Source organism: Tamandua tetradactyla, chromosome 23 (genome assembly GCF_023851605.1).
Source record: "Tamandua tetradactyla isolate mTamTet1 chromosome 23, mTamTet1.pri, whole genome shotgun sequence".
Taxonomy (NCBI): domain Eukaryota; kingdom Metazoa; phylum Chordata; class Mammalia; order Pilosa; family Myrmecophagidae; genus Tamandua; species Tamandua tetradactyla.
Window position 1 is genome coordinate 32,347,914 of NC_135349.1, and position 24,421 is coordinate 32,372,334.

Below are 24,421 nucleotides of genomic sequence, written 5' to 3' on the forward strand. Positions count from 1 at the left end.
TTTCTAGATTCAAATGTTTCATTAATCTGCCTTATTGTTGATGTACCAGTACCCAACATTTTCATAAGTGTAGCTTTATACTGTGCTTCAATACATGCTAGTGTTAATCCTTCCTTATTTCTTTCCTTTTTCAGAAATTTCTTGGCTAGTCTCACTTATTTATTTTTCCATTTGAACTTTAGACTCAGTGAATCTACTCCCAAAATAACCCATAACATATTTTTATTGGGATAAAAGTAAAAGCAAAGATTAACTTAGGTAGAATATGCATCTTTACACTATTGTCTTCCTATTGAAGAACCAGATATGTATTTTCATTTGTTTCTTTTTTCATATTTCTTCATTTTTCTTGTTGCTGATGTTCTATTATGGTTGTTGTTTGCTCTTTTAATTGCAATCTTTTCTTTCGTTTTGTTTTCTAGCTTTTTCTGAAATAGAAAAATTCAATTGATTTAACTCTGTGTTACAATTAACTCTTGCTAACTTAATTGTTTATAATAATTTTCTACTGATTGTCTTGGGTTGTCCAGATATGCAGTCACATTGCCTACAAATAATGATCATATTGTCTCTACATTGTAATTATTAAAATTATTTTTATCATGGTATATCTAGAGAAATGTTAAATAATAGTTCCAATATTATTTTCTGATATTATTTTTATCTTGGTGTATCTAGACTAATGTTAAATAATAGTTGCAATATTATTTCATATACATATAGATCAATGGAAATGCTTCTAGTGTTCAGTACTAAACACAATGTTATTTTTTAACTCAAACTTTTTTTGGGGGGGTGTATAGTCCTGGAATCGAACCCGGATCTCCCACATGAAAGGCAAGCATTCTATCACTGAACCACCTGTGCACTCTAGCTTAAACATGTTTTTATTGTGTCAGTAATGGATGGTGAATTTTGTTAAATGCCCCCCTTAGTCTCTACAGAAGTTCGTGTAGCTATTCTTTTTTTTTTTTCGCATGGGCAGGCACCAGGAATAGAACCCCGGTCTTCAGCATGGCATGAGAACTCTGCCTGCTGAGACACTATGGCCCACCCGAGCTATTCTCTAACCAGTATTGAGATTCTCTAATATCGATAGAGAGTCTGTATAACATAGAAGTTAAGAGGCCAAACCATCTCCATTCAAATTCTCACTCTGCCACTTATTATCTGCGTGACTTTGGTGGTTCCTTAATATCTCTGGGCCTTTGTTGCCTCCTCTGTAAAACAGAGTTAACAACAACACCTAACTCAGAGGGTTGGTTTGAAATGTACATACACGACCCTTTGAATGTGCCTGGTTATAGTAAGTTCTATTATACAAGCATTACTCGTTAATATTGCGTTCCTGGAATAATACCACTTGTGGTAGTGAGCTTTAAAAAAAATGTATTTACTTATGCATGGATATATAACATGCATTCAAAAAAGTACACAATTGATTAAACTACTACAAAAGAGGTCACACGTGCAATTGCACACTAGAAGCTCCCCTCAAATCCCTCCCCACAGTCCTCTCCAGAAGAAATCAACATCGTCATTGCTAACCAGTTGTGGTGCATTATGACTTTAAGGTGTTGCTGGATTCTGGTTTGTGAATCAATATTATGACTTTTTGTAGAAAAAAAGTCTTTTTCCCCCTATATTAAGTTGAACCATACTAAATGCCAATATGCTACTGTTATAGATCTGCAAAAAGACAATTTCATAGAAGAGCATATAGCAAATATAGACATCCCATGCTCAGATGACTCAATATTTGTATTAATATTATAATAATATATTATATTATTAATATTACTAATCAGAATTAACATTGTTGAGATGGTGTTTTAGTTTCCTGGCTGGTGCTAAAACAAATACTATACAATTGGTCAGTTTAACAGTAGGAATTTACTGACACAGTTTCGGTGACTAGAAGGTTTGCTTCCTCTCAGGCTTGGTATCTTTTGGCTGGTCAGCAATCTTTGGGGTTCCTTAGCTTTTCTGTCACTTGGCAATGCACATGGCAGCATCTTCTCCTTTCTCTTCTAGATTTGGTTGACCTCCAGCTTCTGGCTTCTCTTTCTTTCTCTGTGTCCAACTTCCTTTGTTTAAAAGGTCTTCAGCCATATTGGATTAAGGTCCACCCTCAATCAGTTTGGGCACAACTTACTAGAAACGTCTTCAAAGGTCCTGTTATTTACAAATGAGTTCACATCCATAGGCTCAGGGATATTTGGATCTGACCATACCTTTAGTGGAGGACAAGATTCAATCCCCAATAGATAGCAACACTCTCCAAATTGATCTACAGAATCAGTGTATTCCCTACCAGAATCCCAGCTGGCTTCTTTGTAGAAGTTGACTAGTTAATCTTAAAATTTATATGAAAACACAAAAAAGGACCCAGAATAGCTTAAACAACCTTGAAAAAGAACAAATTGGAGGGCACACAACTCTCAATTTCAAAACTTACTACAAAGCAACAGTAAGACAGTTTGGTACTGGCATAAGGATATACATAAAGATCAATGGAATAGAACTGGGAATCCAGATGTAAACCCTCACATTTATGGCTAATTGATTTTCAACAGGGGTGCCAAATTCACTCAATGGGGGACAGAATAGTCTCTTCAACAAATGGTGCTAGGACAGTTGTATAGGCACATGCAAAAGAATGAAGTTGGGTATAAATCTCACACCATGTACAAAAATGAACTCAAAATGGATCAAAGACCTAAATGTAAGAGCCAAAATTATAAACTTCTTACAAGAAGACATAGGATTAAACCTTCATGTCTTCAAATTTGGCAAGTTTCTTAGGTGTGACACTAAAACCACAAGCAACATAAAGAAGTTCCTTTTTTAAATTCATGAAAATGTAAAGCCCTTGTGCTTCACAGGACACTATTTCATCAAATGGTGCTGGGAAAATTGTATATCCGCCTACTAAGTAATGATAGTGGACCCCTACTAAACAGCATACAAAAATCAACTCAAAGTGGATAATGATCTAAATGTAGGATCTAAAACAATAAAACTTTTAGATGATAACATAGGGGAACATCTTTAGGAACTTTTATTTTACAATGTATTATCAAATGTGACACCAAGAACACAAGCAACAAAAGAGAAAATAGATACATTGAACTTCATCAAAATTAAAAACTTTGTCATTACCGAGAAAGCAAAAAAGACAACCCACAAAATGGTAGAAAATATTTGCAATCACATATATGTTATGGGTTTAGTATCCGGAATATAAAAAGAATATATGCAACTCAACAGCAAAAAGACAAGCAACCAAATTTTAAAATGGGTGAAAAACTTAACAGACATTTCTCCAAAGAAGATTTACAAATGGCTACTAAGTACATAAAGATGCTTAACATCATTAGACATATGGGAAATGAAAATCAAACCATAATGAGACCCACTAAGATGGGTATTATTCAAAAAGTGGAAAATAAGTGTTGGTGAGGACATGGAGAAAATTGGAATCCTCATGTTTTGCTGGTGGAAATATGAAATGGTACAACCACGGTGGAAAACAGTTTGGTGGTTCCTCAAAAAATTAGACATAGAATTGGAATTACTATATGACCTGGAAATTCCACTCCTGTGTATATAAACAGAATAACTGAAAACAGGGACCGCCCGCCCCCGCCCCCCCACCCCCCATATTTGCACATCAGTGTTTGTAGCAGCATCATTCTCAACATCCAAAAGGCAGAAACAACCCAAGTGTCCTGTGCTGGTTTGAAAGGATGTATGTACCCTAGAAAAGCCATGTTTTAATCCTAATCCCATTTTGTAAAGACAGCCATTTCTTCTAATCCCTATTCAGCACTATATGTTGGAAACTGTAATTAGATCATCTCCCTGGAGATGTGATTTAATCAACAGTGGTTGCTAAACTGGATTAGCTGGAGGCGTGTCTCCACCCATTTGGGTGGGTCTTGATTAGTTTCTGAAGTCCTATAAAAGAGACAACATTTTGGAGAATGAGAGAGATTTCTGAGAGAGCAGAATGACATAACCACGAGAAGCAAAGAGCCCACCAGCCAGCGATCTTTGGAAACAAAGAAGGAAAATGCCTCCCGGGGAGCTTCATGAAAAGAAGCCAGGAGAGAAAGCTAGCAGATAATGCTGTGTTCGCCACATACCTTTCCAGATGAGAGAGAAACCCTGACCCTGTTCGCCATATGTCTTCTCACTTGAGAGATCCTGAACTTCATCGGCCTTCTTGAACCAATGTATCTTTGTACAGATGCCTTTGATTGGACATTTCTATAAACTTGCTTTAATTGGGACATTTTCTCAGCCTAAGAACTGTAAACCAGCAACTTATTAAATTCCCCTTTTTGAAAGCCATTCTCTTTCTGGTATACTGCATTCCAACAGCCAGCAAACTAGAACATGTCCATTGACACATGAATGGACAAGCAAAAGGTGGCATATAATGGGATATGATTCAGGCATGAAATGGAATGAAATTCTGATATACGCTACAGCATGGATGAACCTTGAAATTGTTATACTAAGTGAAATAAGCCAGACACAAAGGACAAATATTGCATGATTCCATTTATGTGAAATACAGAATAAGCGAATTCATAGAGCCAGAAAGTAGGTTACAGTATTATCAGGAGGGACTGTGGGAAGGGGGGAAGGGAGTTGCTGCTTATGAAAAATTCTTGGCTATAGATGATGTTGATGGTAGCACAATGTTTTAAATTTAATTAATGCCATTAAACTGTATATATAAATGGTTAAAATGGGAAAAGTTTATACTATATATGTTACCACAATAAAAACAAACATGAATAATCAAAGGATATTACTAAGAAAATGAAAAGACAATACACAGAATGGGAGAAAATACTGGGAAATCATATATCTAATGAGGGACTGAGGAACTTGTACCTAGAAGATAAATATAAAGAACTCTTACAAACTGAATAATAAAAAGACTCATAACTTAAATTAAAATAGGGAAAGAATCTGAATATACATTTCTAGAAATAAGATATATAAATGACCAGTAAGCCATTTGAAAAGATGCCTGCACAGGAAAAGATGCTTGACATCACAAATTATCAAGGAAATGCAAATCAAAACCAAAATGAGATACCACTTTACACCAACTAAGATTAATTAAATTAAAAAGACATATAGGTAAAATCGAGCGACTCTTAGCTAGGCTGACAATAAAGAAAAAAGAGAAAGAGAGGATGCAAATAAATAAAATTAGAAATGGGAGAGGGGATATAACTATTGACCCCACAGAAATAAAGGAAATAATGAGAGGATACTATGAGCAACTATATGTTAATAAACTAGACAAAGTAGATGAAATTGACAACTTCTTAGGAAAGCATAAACAACTAACATTGGCTTGAGAAGAACTAGGTGACCTCAGCAAGCCAATCCCAAGTAAGGAAATTCTATCAGTCACTAAGAAGCTACCAAAAAACCTCTCTCTAAGCCCAATTCTGTAAGTGAAACCATTGTCTCCCCACTATGTGGGACATGACATCCAGGGGTGAAAGTCTTCCTGGCAACGTGGGAGATGACTCCCAGGGATGAGTCTGGCTCTGACACCATGAGATCAACAATGCCATCCTGACCAAAAGGGGGAAAAAAGTGTAACTAATAAAATATCGGTGGCTGAGAGTGTTCAAATAGAATAGAGAGGCTACTCTGGAGGTCACTCTTATGCAGGCTTCAGTTAGACATTGTTACCTATTATAACTTGTCAACTCCCAACCAAAACCATTCCAGCCAATCCTAAAGAACATCTAGGGCAATATATAAGATTCTGCAATGGTTCCATGCACTAGAGTAACTTTCCAGAAACCTACAACCTCCAGATGGGTCTCCGGACCAGATAAATCCTGAAACCTAGAGGGCTCAGCCTTTCCAGAACATCAGCGAGTTCCATCTCCCTACCTCATGTTATTGACAGCCCTTTCCAATATGAAAAAGGTAGAATGGCCATAGCCCAAATACCCCAAAAGAGTGGGATAGAAAGATCAAAGGTGATGGTGGAGTTATACAGAGAAGGTAGGGTTTAACAAATGAATATGATTGCTGAATCATTAAATTGATATATATATATTTTTTTTTTCTGCATGAGTAGGCACCAAGAATCAAACCCGAAATTGATATTTCTTTTATTCTCCAGTATCTTAAAGCAGCCAGAAGTAAAAACCTAAAATTGTGGAATTGTAACCCACACCAAACTCTACAACTAGTTGTGGTGCTGTGCTTTGAAATTTATTGGTTTCTTTTTTTCGTATATATGTTATTTTTCACACAAAAAAAATTTTAAGTCGGTAGTGATGATAAAAAATAAAATAAAATAAAATAAAGAAGCTATCAAAAAAGAAAAGTCCAGGAAAAGATGGCTTCACATGTGATTCTACCAAGCATTCAAGAAAGAATTAGTACCAATCCTGCTTAAACTCTTCAAAAATACTGAAGAGAAGTGAAAGCTACCTAATTCATTCTATGAAGCTAACATCACTCTAATACCAAAGCCTACTAAACATAAAACAAGAAAAGAGAATTATAGACCAATCTCTTTAAAAAATATAGATGCACTATACAGATGCAGCATTGTTAGAAAAACACCAGTGAACTGTGGCATAGACAATCTCATTGATGAGCAAATTAATAATAGACTAAATGATATAGAAATGACATTGGTTCATATTGGAGATCAAATGTATAATTTAAATTTTTTGCAAAGTTTAAAGTGTAAAAGGAATGAGAGCAGTTTTTGTATTACCCTCTTTTAACATATAGCCTGTCTGAAATAGAATGGGAAAAGGGAAAAGGCATCTTTTAAGGCTTTCAGATCTAAGTCCTGATATCTTAGAATTGCAAAAAAGGGGTATTAGAATTATCTCAGAATAATTTACATGTAGCCTAGGGAGGTGATATTACACAATCACTTACCCAAGAGCTAAATAATCTTAGGTTTGGGGCTGTTTATACTTCGCTTCCTCCTCAGCTGTGTTTAACAACAAAGAATCAAAGTCAGAGAGCTTGACTGGCAGCCAATGATGGGTAAGACCCTTCAGAGCCTAAGGGCAACCTAAGACAGGCGCGGTCACCTCGACTTATAAAATAAAAAGGGGGAAATGTAGAGATAGGATTAACATAAGACCTGCGGAACTACTTGGGAGTAGATGGCATTAGGGTGGTGGCAGCAGTAAGCTGCTTTATGTTATCCGATTTATGTAAGACAGTCTAGGGGGAAGAGAATGTTTGTTAACCCCAAATGGTTATTTTAAGTACGAAGGAAGAACACTGAAAGATAAGAACTTTGCTCCCTCAGGAAATGCATGCATGCCTATTGTCATCCTGTGGTATATAACCAGGATCTGGTTAAGAATAAAATTGTCTGAAGTCTGTCTGAAGTAAACTCAAGCTTCAGACCCCCTGGGAAAAAAAAAAAAAAAAAAATATATATATATATATATGCAAAAATTCTCAAGAAAATACTTGCAAACCAAATCAAACAGCACATTAAAAGAATTATACAAAATAAGGATAAAATAATAAATAAATAATGAGGGGGGAAGGGGTAAAAAATGGGTAGCCTGAAATACTATGGGTCAGTGAGAGGAAAGGGTAAGGGGTATGGGATATATGAGCTCTTTTTTTTTTTCCTTTCTATTTCTTTTTCTAGGGTGATGAAAATGTTCTAAAAATGGTCATGGTGAAGAATACACAAACTATGTGATGATATTGTGAGCCATTGATTGCATGATATAGTTGGACTGTACATATGTGGATGTTTCTCACTAAAAATATTTTTTTTAAAAAAAGAATTATACAATATGACCAAGTGGTTTTACACCAGTTATACAAGGTTGTTTTAACACAGGAAAATCAATTAATTTAATAAACTATATCAATAAATCAAAGTGGAAAACCCACATGATCATCTGAATTGATGCAGAAAAGGCATTTGGCTAAACCAAAATCCTTTGTTGACAAAAACACTTCAGAGTGTAGAATAGAAGGGAACTTCCTCAACATAACAAAGGTAATGTATGAAAAATCCACAGCTAACATCATACTCGATGGGGAAAGACTAAGATCAGAAATAAGACAAGGATGCTCACTGTTGCCACTGTTGCTCAACATTGTGCTGGAAGTTCTAACTGGAGCAATTAGACAAGAAAAAGAAATAAAAAGCACCACAATTGGAAAAGAAGTAAAACTCTCATTGTTTCCAGATGATACGATACTGAATGTTGAAAATCCTGAAAAATCTACAGCAAAGCTAGAAGAGCTAATAAATGAGTACAGCAACGTGGCAGAGTACAAGATCAACACCCCCCAAATCAGTAGTGTTTCTATACACCAGTAATGAGCAATCTCAGGAAAAGAATCAAGGAAAAAAAAATCCACTTACAATAACAATCAGAAGAATGAAATATTTAGGAATGAATTGAATCCAGGACACCAAAACCTATACACAGAAAACTACAATGAATTGCTTAAACAAATTATGGAGGACTTAAATAAATGGAAAGGCATGCCATGTCCATGGCTTGAAAGACTAAATACAGTTAAGATGTCAATTCTACCCAAATTGATTTATAGATTCAATGCAATACCAATTAAAATCCCAATAACTTATTTTGTAGAAATAGAAAAACCAAATTATTTGGGAGGGCAGGGTACTCCAAATAGCTAAAAATATCTTGAGAAAGAAAAATGGATAAGAGGTCTCATACTACCAGATTTTAAAGCAGATTATAAAGCCACGGTGGTCAAAACATCATGGTACTGGCATAAAGACAGATATACTGACCAATGGATTTGAATTGAGTGTTCAGAAATAGACCCTCTCATCTATGGACAATTGATCTTTGATAAGGCAGTAAAGCCAACTCAACTGGGACAGAGCAGCCACTTTGATAAATGGTGTTTGGAAACGTCTCACATCCTACAAAAATGAACTCAAAATGGATCAAAGACCTAAACATTAGAACTAAGACCATAAAACTTTTATAAGAAAATGTAGGGAAATATCTTATAAATCTTGTGATAAGAGATGGTTTCCTAGAACTTACACCCAAAGCACAAACAATGAAAAAAGAAATAGGTAAGTGGGAATTGCCTCAATATTAAACACCGTGCATCAAAGAACTTTGTCAGGGAAGTAAAATGGCAGCCTAGGCACTGGGAGACAATATTTCAAAACCACATATCAGATAAGTGTATAAATCCAGAATATATAAAGAGATTCTACAATTCAACAACAAAAAGACAAGCAACCAATACAAAATAATGGACAAAAGACATAGTCTTTTGGACAAAAGTCTCTTTTCAGAAGAGGAAATACAAATGGCTAAAAAGCATATGAAAATATACTCAATTTCATTGGCTACTAGGTAAATGCAAATCAAAAGCATAATAAGATATCACATCACACCCACTAGAAAGGCCATGATAAAACAAACAGAAAGTGATAAATGCTGGAGAGAATGTGAAGATAGAGGCACACTTGTGGATTGTTAGTAGGACTGTAGAATGGTGCAACTGCTTTGGAAGGCAGTTTTATGTTTCCTCAGGAAGCTAAGTATAGAATTGCCATATGATTTAGTAATCCCATTACTTGGTGTATGCTCAGAGGAACTGAAGAAAAGGACATAAATGGACATTTGTACACCAGTATTTATAAAGGCATTATCCACAATTACCGAGAGATGAAAATAGCCCAAATGTCCATCAATGGATGAGTGGCCGAACAAACTACGGTATATACATAAGATGGAACGTTACACAGCTGTAAGACAGAATAAAGTCATGAAGCATTTGACAACATGGATAAACTTTGAAGGCATTATGCTGAGTGAAATTAGTCAGAAAAAAAAGATAAATATTGTATGGTCTCGCTAATATGAGCTAACTTTAATAATGGAAATTTGAGAGTTGAAGTTGAGAATACAGGTTATCAGGAGATAGAAAAAGGCAGAGATTGGGCATTTGATGGCTGAAAGAGTACAGAATGATCAACAGGGCTGATTGTAAGGATCCAGAAATAGATAGCACCATACTATCTGATGACAGCACAACACTGTGGGTACACTGAACGAAACTGAGTGTATGGTTAAGGGAGGAGGGCTGGGGGCATGTATGACACCAGAATGAACGATAGAGATAAAAAACTGAGGTGGTATAACATAGTGATGCCTAGAGTGGACAACGGTGGTGATTAAATGTATAAATAAAAGATTGTTATTGCATGAGGGAAATCAAATGAATGCCGATATTGCAAGCTGTTGGGATGGTATACAAAAAAATACAGTCAATGCAAACTAGGTCTATAGTTAACAGCAACATTGTAATGGGCTTCCATTGACTGCAACAAAGGCAGCATACCAAAGTTAAATGTCAGTAAATGGGGGATGGGGGAGGGGTATGGGATTCTTTGCAGAAGGAAAGGAAATGTCCTCATATAGATAGCGATGGTGAAGACATGGCTATGTAATTATACTGGGAACCAATGATTTTTTTTTAAGTTAAGTTGGATTGTATGATATGTGAATAAAACTGTTTAAAAATAAGCAGAGAGACTCAGGTTTGATTCCTGGACCATGCATCTAAAATAAATAAATGAAATAAACAGAGAGGGTGGGCAATGGCGGCTCAGTGGTAGAGTACTTCCTGTTATGCCAGAGACCTGGGTTCAATTCCCAGAGTCTGCTCATGCCAAAATAAAATATAATAAAAAATAAACCGAGAGATACAAGTGCTCAAGAGAATGTGGAGAGAGAAAGAAATGTACCTATTCACTGTTGGTAGGGAAGCAGGATGGTGCAGCTTCTGTGGTGGCCTGTGAGATGGCTCCAGAGGAGGCTAGGGGTGGGGTTGCCATATGATCCTGCATCTCTTTACTAGGAGTATAGCTGGAGGAACTGAGAATGGAGTCACGAATGGACATTTGCACACTGGTGTTTATAACAGCAATGTTAGCAATTTGCAATGGATGGAAGTGGCCTAAGGGTACATTGACTGATGAATGGAAGGGAGAACTGTGGTGTGTATACATAACAATGGACTACTGAGCAGTGGCAAAAAGGAATGAAGTCATGAGGCAAGCAAGTAGGTGAATGAAACTTGAGGACAGTATGTTGAAAGAAATAAATCAGAATGAAAAGACAGCTATTATCATGTCTCACTCATATGAACTATAATATACAAACTTGGAAAATTGAAATTGAGACATAAATTACCAGGTTAAGGCCTTTGCAAAGAAAGGTTCACAGACTGTAAGCTCTTACAGCAGTCACATCTATTACAGAGTTGTAACTGTTATTTCTAAATTCTGAAATGCTGAGCTATTTGTGTATTTCCTGCAACTCTGGGTATTAGTGTGACACCTCATACTCAGAGTTAGAGCTCTGAAGCTATGATAGTCAGCATTACCCCATATAGCAACTGCTTAAAAAGTTGGAAAAGTGATCAGACTTCAACTAGAGATATGAGTGACCTGGATACGATTAAAGTAAATTAGAATACAAGGTAAAGGATAATATGGTCTATATTTTAAAACTTCAATTCCTCTGCGAGTCCAAAGGAAGAAATGTTTATTTGGTGTAGAGTTTATATTTTTGGTAGCACACTATCTAATTTAACTTGTATGGTCAGTTCATTTGAACACCTTAATTACGTGGAAATTTGAATAGGGAGTGAGATTGTGTTGGTTTGTACGGGTTGGTGTGGTGCCCTGAACATCGCAGAGTAATTTGGACAGAGAATAAAAATGTATTTGCAAAGTGCCTTTGAGGGATTGTGGAGAAAGGAGAAAATATTCAATTTCCCCATCTGGGGAATTCTTGATATTCTTACAAGAATTGGGGACAACCAATTCAATAGGCTGTTTTCTCCATCTTGGGGCTTGCCCCTGTGAGACTTTTTCCTGCAAAGAAGCTAAGCCCACTTACAATTATGCCGGCAGAGAACCTCTTTTATTGCCTAGATATAGCCTCTCTCTCAAAGCCAATTTGGCAGGTGAACTCACTGCTCTCCCCCACTATATGGGACACGATTTCCAGGGGTGTAAATCTCCCTGGCAACATGGGACATGACTCCCAGGGATGAGCCAGGACCCAGCATCAGGGGATTGAGAAAACTTTCTTGGCCAAAAAGGGGAAGAGAGAAATGAGGCAAAATAAATTTTCAGTGGTTGAGATATTTCAAATAGAGTTGAAAGGTTTTTCTGGAGGTGTTCTTATGCATTATATAGGTATCCTTTTTTTAGTTTTTAGTGTATTAAACTAGCTAGAAGGAAATACCTGAAACTGTTGAACTGTATTCCAGTAGCCTTGATTCTTGAAAGAAGATTGTATAACTATATAGCTTTTACAATATTGCCATGTGATTGTGAAAACTTTGTGACTGATGCTCCCTTTATCCAGGATATAGACAGATGAGTAAAAAAAATAAGGATAAAAAATAAATAAATAATATGGGGGATAAAGGCTGAAAAAAATTGGGTAGGTTGTAATATTAGGGGGTAAATGAGAGGAAGGGCTAAGGACATATGGGTTTTTCTTTTGTCTTTTTATTTCTTTTTCTGGAGTGATGTAAATGTTCTAGAAATGATCATGGTGATGAATACATAACTAAGTGATGATATTGTGAGCCACAAATTGTATACTTGGGATGGACTGTATGGTGCATCAAGATATCTCAATAAAAATATTTTTAGAAGGACATAAGTTTTGGGTGGTGCAATGGTGGCTCAGTGGCAGAATTCTCACCTGCCATGCCAGAGACCCAGCTTCGATTCCTGGAGCCTGCCCAGGCAAAAAAAAAAAAAAAAAGACATATAAGTTTTGATGAGTATACAGGGAAATTGGAATCTTTATACACTGACAGTGGGAATGTAAATGATGCAGTCACTTTGGAAATAATCTGGTAGTTCTTCAAAGGGGTAATCATAAAGTTACCATATTTCTCAGTAATTCCACTCCCAGTTATAAACCCACGAGAAATGAAAATATGTCTACAAAAAAAATTGTGCACAAATATTCATAGCAGTATTATTCATAGTAGCCAAAAAGGTGAAACAATCTAAATTGCCATCTACTAATGAATGGATAAATAATTTGTGCCATACATACACACACATAATGAAATATTATTCAGCCATAAAAGGAATAAAATATTGATACATGCTATGAAATGGATGAATTCTGAAACCATTATACTAAGTGAAAGAAGCCAGTCACAAGGAACCACATATTGTATGATTCAATATATGAAATGCCCAGAATAGGAAATCTATGGAGACAGAAAGTGGATTGATGGTTGCCTAGGGCTGAAGGGAATAGGAAGATTGGGGGTGATACTAAAGGGTATGGATTTCTTTCTGGGGTGATGAAAATGTTCTAAAATTGATTGTAGTGATGGTTGCACAACTCTGTGAGTATACTGAAAAACATGGGATTATACACTTTATATGTGTGGATTACATATCTCACTAAAGCTGTTACCAAAAAAAAAAGTTGGTAATTTCATATGATTCAATCTACTAGTCTTTAATAGCTTAATCAGCATTGGCATACTACAATATGGTTTCAAGGTTTATGTGTGAAATTGGGAAGAGAGAAAAAGTGTAGACATTAGTTGCATGGGAGGGAATCTGTGGTGATAGCATGAGAGTCATCCGGCAGAGTGGGAGATGTTGAAGGAATAGCAGCCATGTTCACAGATGGGCTCCAAAGCCCAGATGGAGGAATTAACCTTGGAAGGAGTCAAAACTCTTTTCCACACGACCCGAAGGAAGGAAGAAAAAATGGATTCAGATATTAATTAGTTGATGATGCAGAGAACTTTTTCTTATTGGTCTCAATTTACTCATTTTCTTCACCCTTGAAAATGGGAGAAGGGATGGTGAGAAGAAAGGGGAAAGTTAGAAGAGCTACTCATGAGAATAAGAGAGGAAACTTAGTGGAGATACAGGACTGTCACAGCCCAGCTGTCAGCAGAGAAATGGATTCTAGAGTGACAGCAAGCCACAGTTCCTGAAACTTCCCCATGCAGTAGCTTGCAGCCTTGTTTGGGAGTGATCTCCCCCTGAGTCATCTCTGCTTCAGGCCAGACAACCCCAGTTCTTTCAATGTTACTCATACATTTTGGCTCTCAGCCTTTCTTCTGGACAGTCTCCTCTGAACTTACTGCCTTTTGGCTGTTTTCCTCCCAGAACTCAATGTTCTCGGCTGGTGAAGGCTGACCTAAGTCCGCCTTCCTAGTGCGGGGTCCTATGCTTTTATTAATTCAGCCTGGGATGACCTGATTACATTTGGCAGCTTTATTGCATTGTGCCAGTTAAATACAAATCCAAAGAACAGAGAAAACTGTCTGACAATCCTACAGTACCCCTTGTTAGCCACAGGAGAACATGGGGTGAGAGGAGACCAGTGGCTTGTTAAAGAAGCTGGAAAAGATGTTAAACATGTTGACTTGTGGAGCATGTCTAAAGGTGTGAGGTCAGGGAACAGCGGTAGGACACAGGTAGGACCTTCACCAGGGGCACAAGTCATCGGCTAAGCCTGACCAGAGGGTGCACAGCACTCAGTCGTCTTGTATCTGGCTACTGAGCACAGCCAATACAGTGCTTCACACTGAAAGTCCACAGCAATTAGGTTCAGAAAGAACAGAGTGCGAGGGACCCTCAGAGGCACCTTTTGACCCCAGCTATTACCAGATATTGGGATTACTGTTGCCTAAAGTCTGGGCACCAGGAGACACAAAGCTTCTGGTTCTGGAAGAAGCAGAATAAAGTGGGGTGGAAGGAATTAGATCTAGATTTACAGCCTGACTCTGCTACTTATTTGCTGTATGACACTAATACTTGGCACCTTGCTTACCCTCTCAGAGCCTCAGTTTCCATTTCTGTCTAGTGGGAATAATAGACAAATTAATTAATAATCATTAACCTCTAGGGTGGGTTGTTTGTAAAAACAGAATTAGTGACTCTCCATTGTGGTGTTTTCTTAGCCACCTCTGGACCTTTGTCATTCCCTTGGGAGACCATTTTTCACAGCCTAGCTTTGTCTAAATAGCTCCTGGTCATCCTTCAGGTGTCTCTTGCTCCTCTCTCTCTCCTAGAAGCCTTCCATGATCCCACCGGTCTGGGTTAGGTGCCCCTCTTCTTTGCTGCCATAATGCTGCCCACCACCTGCCATGCTAATCCCCATCATGAGACTGATGGCACCACATCAGAATGGTTTACCTGGCTGCCTTCCCCACTAAGTCTGCCAAGGCAGGGGAAATGTACTGCTCACCAGTGTATGCCCAGTTCCTGGTTCATACCAGACGCCCAATAAATATGTGCTGACAGGATGAAGTTTTGAAGATTAAATGAGATAATAAATGTTTAGCCCATGCTTATCAAACCACACTAGCTAGGGTATAAAAATAGGAACATGAAAGAATGTTTATCCACCTGCAGGTTTGTCAGTTACCTTAAAATTGTCCCCAGAGACTATAGGGAGTCTTTAGGGAAGAGAGCATGGACTCTGGAGACAGACTGCATGGGTTCTAATCCTGGCTTTACCATTTCTAACTCTATGACTTATTCCATCTGTGCCTCAGTTTACTTATCTAGGAAATGAGTCATAAGGTAGCAGTGGAAATGAAATAAGCCAATTTTATATTTGCAAAATATTATTTTTCATAGAGCCTATGAAAAATATTATTTTTCATAGTACTAAATTATTTTTCACATTTTTAATATTAAACATTTGAACATTCATCTTCAAGAAATATGGCTACTGGAACACACCTCTACAGTTTCAAACACTTCCCTCTAGCCTCTCTGATACACCTTTAACAAAAAGGGGATATCTATAAAATGCACAAGAATAACCTCCAGGATAACCTCTCAACTCTGAAATCTCTCAGCCACTGACACTTTATTTTGTCTCTTTCTCTCTTCTGCCTTTTGGTTGAGAAGTTTTTTTCAATCCCTTGATACTGAGTCCCAGCTCATTCTAGGATTTCTGTCCCTTGTTGCCAGAGAGGTTTACATCCCTGGGAGTCATGTCCCACATAGAGAGGGGGAGGATGGTGAGTTTGCCTGCCATGTTGGCTGAGAGAGAGATAGGTCACATCTGAGCAACAAAAGAGCTTCTCTGGGGGTGACTCTTAGGCCTAATTTTAAGTAAGCTTAGCCTGTCCTTTGCAGGCATAAGTTTCATATGAACAAAACCCAAGATTGAGGGCTTTGTCTATTGATTTGGTTGTCCCCACTGCTTCCAAGAATATCAGGAACTCTCCAAATGGGGAAGTTGAATTTTTCCCCTTTCTCACCATTCCCCCAAGGGGACTTAGCAAATACTTTTTTATTCGCTATTCAAATCAATCACCTATCTTTTCTTCTGGTTTCATTTATGCCCCCAGCCCTCCTCCCTCTATCAGTCTCACATTCAGCTTCATTCAGTGCATTAACATTATTGTGCTACAATTAGGTAGTGTTGTGCTATCCATTTCTGAATTTTTACAGTCAGTTCTGTTGTACAATCTGTATCCCTTCAGCTCCAATTACCCAAAATCTACTCTATTTCTATCTCCTGATGGCCTCTGTTCTTAATTGAAATTCTCAAGCTAACTCATTAATGTTAGTTCATATCAGTGAGATCATATTGTATTTGTTCTTCTGTTTCTGGCTAATCTCATTCAGCATAATGTCCTTAAGGTCCATGTAACATTGTTATATGCTTCATGACTTTATTCTGTTTTACAGCTGCATAATATTCCATCATATGTATATACCACAGCTTGTTTACCCACTGTTATGTTGATGGACATTTGGGCTGTTTCCATCTCATGACAATTGTAAATAATGCTGCTATAAACATTGGTGTGCAGATGTGTCCTTGCCCTCATGTCCTCTGAATAGATACCTAGCAATGGTATTGCTGAATAATATGGCAATTCTATACTTAGCTTCCTGAGGAACTGCCAAACTGCTTTCCACAGCAGTTGTACCATTTTACATTCCCACCAACAGTGGATAAGTGTGCCTCTCTCTCCACATCCTTTCCAGCACTTGTCGTTGTCTGTTTTATTGATAATGGCCATTCTGGTGGGTGTGAGATGATATCTCATTGTGGGTTGATTTGCATTTCCCTAATAGCCAGGAAAGTTGATCATCTTTTCATGTGCGTTTTAGACATTTGTATTTCCTCTTCTGAGAAGTGTCTGTTCATGTCTTTTGCCCATTCTGTAATTGGGTTGTTTGTCTTTCTGTTGTTGAGTTGAACAATCTCTTTATATATTCTGGATACTAGACACTTATCTGATACATCATTTCCAAATATTGCTTCTGATTGTGTAGGCTGTCTTTTTACTTTCTCACAAAGTTCTTTAATGCACAAAAGTGTTTAATTTTGAGGAGTTCCCATTTATCTATTTCTTTCCTCAATGCTTATGGTTTGGGTGTAAGATCAAGGAAACCGCCTCCTATTATAAGATGTATAAGATATTTCCCTACATTTTCTTCTAAAAGTTTTATGGTCTTACATCTAATGTTTAGGTCTGTGATCTATTTTGAGTTAATTTTTGTATAGGGTGTGAGATGTGGATCCTCTTTCATTCTTTTGCATGTGGATATCCAGTTCTCTAAGCACCATTTATTGAAGAAACTGTTCTGTCCCAGGTGAGTTGGGTTGACTGCCTTATCAAAGATCAATTGTCCATAGATGAGAGGGTCTATATCGGAACACTCTATTTAATTCCATTGGTCATTATATCTACCTTTATGCCAGTATCATGCTGTTTTGACCACTGTAGCTTCATAATATGCCTTAAAGTCAGGTAGTATGAGACCTTTGACTTCATTTTTCTTTCTCAGGATATTTTTAGCTATTCGGGGCACCATGCCTTTCCAGATAAATTTGGTTATTGGTTTTTCTATTTCTGAAAAGTAAGTTTTGGGGATTTTAATTGGTATTGCATTGAATCTATAAATTAATTTAGGTAGAATTGACATCTTAACTATATTTAGTCTTCCAATCCATGAACATGGTATGCCCTTCCATTTATTTAGGTCTTCTATGATTTCTTTTAGCAATTTCATGTAGTTTTCTTTGTATAGGTCTTTTGTACCCTTAGTTAAATTTATTTCTAAATTTTTTATTGCAACTGTAAATGAATTTTTCCCCCTCAGACTGCTCGTTACTAGTGTAGAGAAACACTACAGACTTTTTAGTGTTGATCTTGTAATCTGCCACTTTTCTGTACTCACTTATTAGCTCTAGTAGTTTTGCTGTGGATTTTTCAGGTTTTTTGACATATAGCAGTATCATATCATCTGCAAACAGTAAGAGTTTTACTTCTTCTTTTCCAATTTTGATGCCTTATATTTCTTTTTCTTGTCTAATTGCTCTGGTTAGAACTTCCAACACAATGTTGGATAACAATGGTGACAGTGAACATCCTTGTGTTATTTCTGATCTTAGGGGGAAAGATTTCAGTTTTTCCCCACTGAGGATGATGTTAGCTGTGGGATTTTCATATATTCTCTTTATCATGTTGACGAAGTTCCCTTCTATTCCTATCCTTTGAAGTGTTTTCACCAGGAAAGGATGTGAATTTTGTCAAATGCCTTTCTGCATCAATCGAGATGATCATGTGGTTTTTCTGCTTTTATTTGTTGATATGGTGCATTACAGTAATTGATTTTCTTATGTTGAATCAAACTTGCATATCTAGGATGAATCCTACTTGGTCATGGTGTATAATTTTTTTAATGTGCTGCTGGATTCAATTAGCAAGAATTTTGTTGAGGATTTTTGCATCTATATTCATTAGAGAGATTGGTCTGTAATTTTCTTTTCTTGTAGTATCTTTGTCTGGCTTTGGTATGAGGGTGATATTGGCTTCATAGAATGATTTAGTTTTTTCCCTCCTCTTCAAGTTTTTTGAAGAGTTTGAGCAGGTTTGGTACTAATTCTTTCTTGAATCTTGGGTAGAATTCACATGTGAAGCCATCTGGTCCTGGACTTTTCTTTTTGGGGAGCTTCTTAATGACTGTTTCAATTTCTTTACTTGTGATTGGTTTGTTGGGGTCATCTATTTCTTCTCTTTCTAGGAAAGGCATGATGTCCATTTCATCTATGTTGTCTAGTTTATTACCATAAAGTTGTTCATAGTATCCTCTCATTACCTCCTTTATTTCTGCGGGGTCAGTGGTTATGTCTCCTCTTCCATTTCTGATTTTATTTATTTGCACCCTCTCTCTTCTTCTTTTTGTCATCCTTATTAAGGTTCCATCAATCTTATTTTCTCATAGAACCAACTTCTGGGTTCTTTGATTTTCTCAATTGTTTTCATGTTCTCAGTTTCACTTATTTCTACTCTAATCTTTGTTATCTCCCTCCTTTTGCTTGCTTTGGGATTAGTTTGCTGTTCTTTCTCTAGTTCTTTTAAGTGAAAACTTAACTCCTCAATTTTTGCTCTTTCTTATTTTTGATATAAGCATTTAGGACAATAAATTTCCCTCTTAGCACTGCCTTTGTTGCATCCCATAAATCTCGTTATGCTGTGTTTTCATTTTCACTTGCCTCAAGACATTTACTGATCTCTCCTGAAATTTCCTCCTTGACCCACTGGCTGCCCAAGAGTGTGTTGTTGAGCCTCCATACAACTGTGAACTTTCTGGCCCTCTGCCTATTATTGATTTCCAACTTCATTCCTTTATGATGTAAGAAAAGTGTTTTTGCATTATTTTGATCTTTTTAAATTTATTGAGACCTGCTCTGTGAACCAGCATATGGTCCATCCCTGAGAACAATCCATGAGGACCCAAGAAAAGGTGTATCCTATTGTTGTGGGGTGCAATGTTCTATAAATGTCTGTTAAGTCTGGTTCATTTATTGCATTATTCAAATTCTCTGTTTCTTTATTGATCCTCTGTCTAGATGCTCCATCCATTGATAAGAGAGGGGAATTGATGTCTCCAAGTATTATAGTAGACATATCCATTTCTCTTGTCAGTGTTTGCCTCATGTATTTTGAAGCACTCTGGCTCAGTGCACAAATATCCATGATTGCTATATTTGTCTCCAAGTATTATAGTAGACATATCCATTTCTCTTGTCAGTGTTTGCCTCATGTATTTTGAAGCACTCTGGCTCAGTGCACAAACATCCATGATTGTTATATTTTCTTGTTGAATTATTTCTTTTATTAATACATAGTGTCCTTATTTGTCTCTTTTAACTGTTTTACATTTGAAGTCTAATTGGTTGGATATTAATTTATCTACTCCTGCTCTTTTCTGATTGTTGTTTGTGTGAAATATCTTTTCACTTTCAATCTATGTTTATCTTTGGGTCTAAAATGCATCTCCTGTAGACAGCATATAAATAGGTCTTGTTTTTAAATCCATTCTGCCAGTCTATGTCTTTTGATTGGGGGAGTTTAATCCATTAACATTTAGTGTTATTACTGTAAGGGCAGTACTTTCTTCTACCATTTTGCCTTCTGGATTTTATATGTTATATCTAATTTTTCTTCTTTTTACCTTTACTGATAGTCTTCATTTCTACACTCTTCTCCAGACCTCTCTCTCCTGTCTTTTCTTATCTGTCTCTAGTGCTTCCTTTAGTATTTCTTGCAGAGCCAGTCTCTTGGTCACAAATTCTCTCAGTGATTTTTTTTTTTTGTCTGAAAATGTTTTAATTTCCCCCTCATTTTTGACGGGCAATTTTGCTGGATATAGAATTCTTGGTTGGCAGTTTTTCTCTTTTAATAATTTAAATATATTATCCCACTGTCTTCTCAGCTCCATGGTTTCTGCTGAGAGATCTGCGCATAGTCTTATTGGGCTTCCCTTGTATGTGATGGTTGCTTTTCTCTTGCTGCTTTCAAAAGTCTCCCTTTCTCTTTGACATCTGACATTCTGATTAGTAAGTGTCTTGGAGTATATCTATCTGGATCTATTCTGTTTGGGGTTCACTGCACTTCCTGGATCTGTAATTTTAAGTCTTTCATTAGAGTTGGAAATTTTTCAGTGATAATTTCCTGCACTCATTTTTTGCCTCCTTTTCCCTTCTCTTCTTCTGAGACATCCACAACATGTATATTCATACGCTTCATGTTATCATTCAATTCCCTGCGTCCCTGCTCATATTTTTCCATTCTTTTCCCTATATTTTCTTTTGCTTTCCAGATTTCAGATGTCTCATCCTCCAGTTCACTAATCCCATCTTCTGCCTCTTGAAATCTACCATTGTAGGTTACTATTATTTTTTCATCTCTTCTACTGTGCCTTTCATTCCCATAAGTTCCGTGATTTGTTTTTTCAGACTTTTGATTTCTTCTTTTTGTTCATCCTTTGCCTTTTTTATATCCTCCCTCAATTCACTGATTTGATTTTTGATGAGGTTTTCCATGTCTATTGGAACATCCTGAATTAATTGTTTCAACTCCTGTATCTCATTTGAATTGTTGCTTTGTTCCTTTGACTGGGTCATATCTTCAATTTTCCTAGTATGATTCATTATTTTTGCTGGTGTCTAGACATTCAATTTCCTTAATTAATTTATTTTGGAGATTTTTTTCACTTTTTTTTACCTAGGATTTTCTTGCTGGATGACTTTGTTGTCTATCTATTCTTTGACATTCAGTTCAGCTTATTCTAGACCTCTAACTTAGTTTTAACAGATCAGAATTTTTCAGTTCTTGTTTTCTTGTTTCTTGCCCTGACTGTATGGTGCCTTTTGTAGCCCCTTAGGAGGGTATGCTTAGGTATTATAGACCCCAGCCAGATTTTCCCACACCAAACTGGCCTCCTCTCAGGAGGAAAGAGTCACCTGTGTCAGTTTTCTCTGAGGGTGAGACCCAGCAGGTTGAAAGACTTTCCTATGAAGCCTCTAGACTCTGTGTATTTCCTATCCTTCCCAGTATGTGGCACTTGTCTGCCTGCAGGTCCCACCAGCATAAAGTGATGCAGTGCCTGTAACTTCAGTAGACTCTCCCTGCTGTGGTTGAGACAGAGGAGAGGTTGAAGGCTGCCTTTAATTGCTTCAGTTTTCCAGAACCTGGGGTCTGAATTCCTTGAGGGAGGGATTCCACCTGAACTGCGCCCCTCCCCTCTCCTCGGGAGGGCACAGCATCCAGACAAGCTCTCAGACAAGATTAATTCCGCCCTTGCCTGGGGCACTTGGAGACTGAGAACCCTTGAAGTTGTATCCAGAGTTGTACTAAAGTCAACCTTAGAAACACAGACACAAAAAAAGAAAGAAAAAAAATCCTTTTCAGAGCAGGACCCCTGTTCCTCAAGTTTGCCAACCAAGAGCTTAAGTTGATATGTTGCTCTGTGTATCTCCAGGTCCTATGTGTCCCCTCCTTTCCTTCAGGGCCCAGACCTTTTCAAGTATTTTGTGCTGCCCAATCAAAAAAAACCCACGTTTTTTTCTTTTTCTGTCAGCTCTGCCCCCTCTGCGCTGGAGTACCAGCAATCTCAGCTTTTACTTCAAGTTCAGCTTAGCTGGGGGTCTATTTTTAGTAGTCAGAATTTGTTAATTAATTCCACAATTGGAGCTTGGTTGAGCTCAGCCCCTTGTTGTTAATAAAGTCTTTCCTTTCCCCTCTGGGAACCAGCCAATGGGGAAGGGGCGCCGGCCACTGCGGCTTGAGAACTAACAATTCCAGGTGGGCTCACAGCTGGTCCAGCTTGTCCAGGCTGAGGTACACTTTGTGCCCAGTCACTGATGTGGCCCCAGAAGCTTTTCTGTAGTGTTCTTGGCTATTTACTAGCTGCTCTGGAGGATAAACGAAATCCCTCACCTCACTAAGCCGCCATATTGGATCCCTACTATTAAATTATGTTAAATATACTACAGGTGGGAATATATTTGCTAGTTATACTTAGGGTAAATACAGCTTTGGCTTAATTCTAGGACCTTTGGGATTTATGAGAAATGGTTTAGTGCAATGTCTGGCACCTACTGGAACCATAATGCATATTAGTTTTTCATTCTGTTTTCTCTAAGAATATCTCCTGGTGAGGGGTTAGATCTCTGGGATCTAATTCTTTTTTTTAATTGACAAACCAAAACAACATACAAACACAAACATTCTTAACATACAAACACTCCACACAAGGTGTACAATCAATGGCTCACAATATTATCACATAGTATATTCATCACCATGATCATTTTTTAGAATATTTGCATCACTCCAGAAAAAGAAATAAAAAGAAAAACTCATACATATCATCCCTCTTACCCTTCCCTCTCATTGACCACTAGTATTTCCATCTACCCAATATACTTTAACATTCATTCTATTCCCCTATTTTCCCCTATTTTCCCTATTCCCCTATTTTCCCTATTCCCCTATTTTCCTATTTTTTCCCTATTCCCCTATTTTTTCTATACTCCTTATTGCTCCCTTTCATTGATCACTAGTATTTCAATCTGAGATCTAATTCTTAAACAAAGAATATGAACTTCAGAATTACCTGTACAGTATGACATGAAAAAAAAAGGAAAGACTGCACCAAGCACTAGACATGTAGACAGCAAAAATCTATAGATTCTATAGAAAAAACAAATGTTTAGAAAAATATCTAGGAAGATACACTTCAAACTCACTAAACAGAGCTACCTCTGGGACAAGGAAGGGAAGCTCTAGATTGGCTGTGGCAATTAAAGGAGACTTTAGCTCTATGTGTTATAATTTTTTTTAAGGAGAATGTATTCATTGTATTATATGTATAATTAAAATAATTTTCTAAAATGTTAACTTAAAATTAAAAAAAAAAAGAATGAGAGATTGGATGAGAGGGGAGCTGAGCAGCCCTGAGTAAAGTTTGTGTACAAGGAACCCTTTACTTTGCTTTTTTGACCATTGGATCTCTGACATTGGATTTCCCTAACTACATGGCTTCTTCCATACAAGAAAGAGACAGAGTGTGCACCTTTGAAATCTGACTGAGTCACTCTCCCGGGATCAAAAATGTTCACCTTTCAGGGACTGTTTCAGGCCTCCAGTAAATTCCAGGCAGCCCCTGAAGATTGTATCTTTGACAGCAAAAAGGGGAGCTATGCGGCAATGGAGTAAAAGAGAATGTATATTGGTGGATAAGCTAGCTATGCCTTGAGGGCATATCAAAAAGGTCCTTGAGGGACCTTTTTATTCCCTCTTCTGGAACACAATTGAAAGATTTCATTTATTTAACCAAACATAGCCTTCAAGTGAACTCATTTTCTCTTTAATTGTCTTATCTAGTATTAATAAGAGTAGCTGCTAAGAAACATGAATTTGTAATTAGGAGCAGTTACTCTACCAGCTAGAAATTTTACAATCAAAAAGCAAAGCCAGGGGTTTGTTGCTGGATAGACTAGGTTTGGAACTATTGCCATTGCACCATCTTGGGTGGCTTTATTCT

General features: G+C 37.2%; 1 long non-coding RNA gene across 1 annotated transcript in view; it reads right to left on the reverse strand.

The window, feature by feature from the left end:
* Nucleotides 1–262: 262 nt before the first annotated feature.
* The window catches only part of LOC143667357 (uncharacterized), a 120,592-nt gene continuing 96,433 nt past the window's right edge, over nucleotides 263–24,421 (reverse strand). The window contains exon 3 of the long non-coding RNA XR_013168007.1: nucleotides 263–428. This is a non-coding gene — a long non-coding RNA (uncharacterized LOC143667357). The remainder of the gene's footprint in view (nucleotides 429–24,421) is intronic.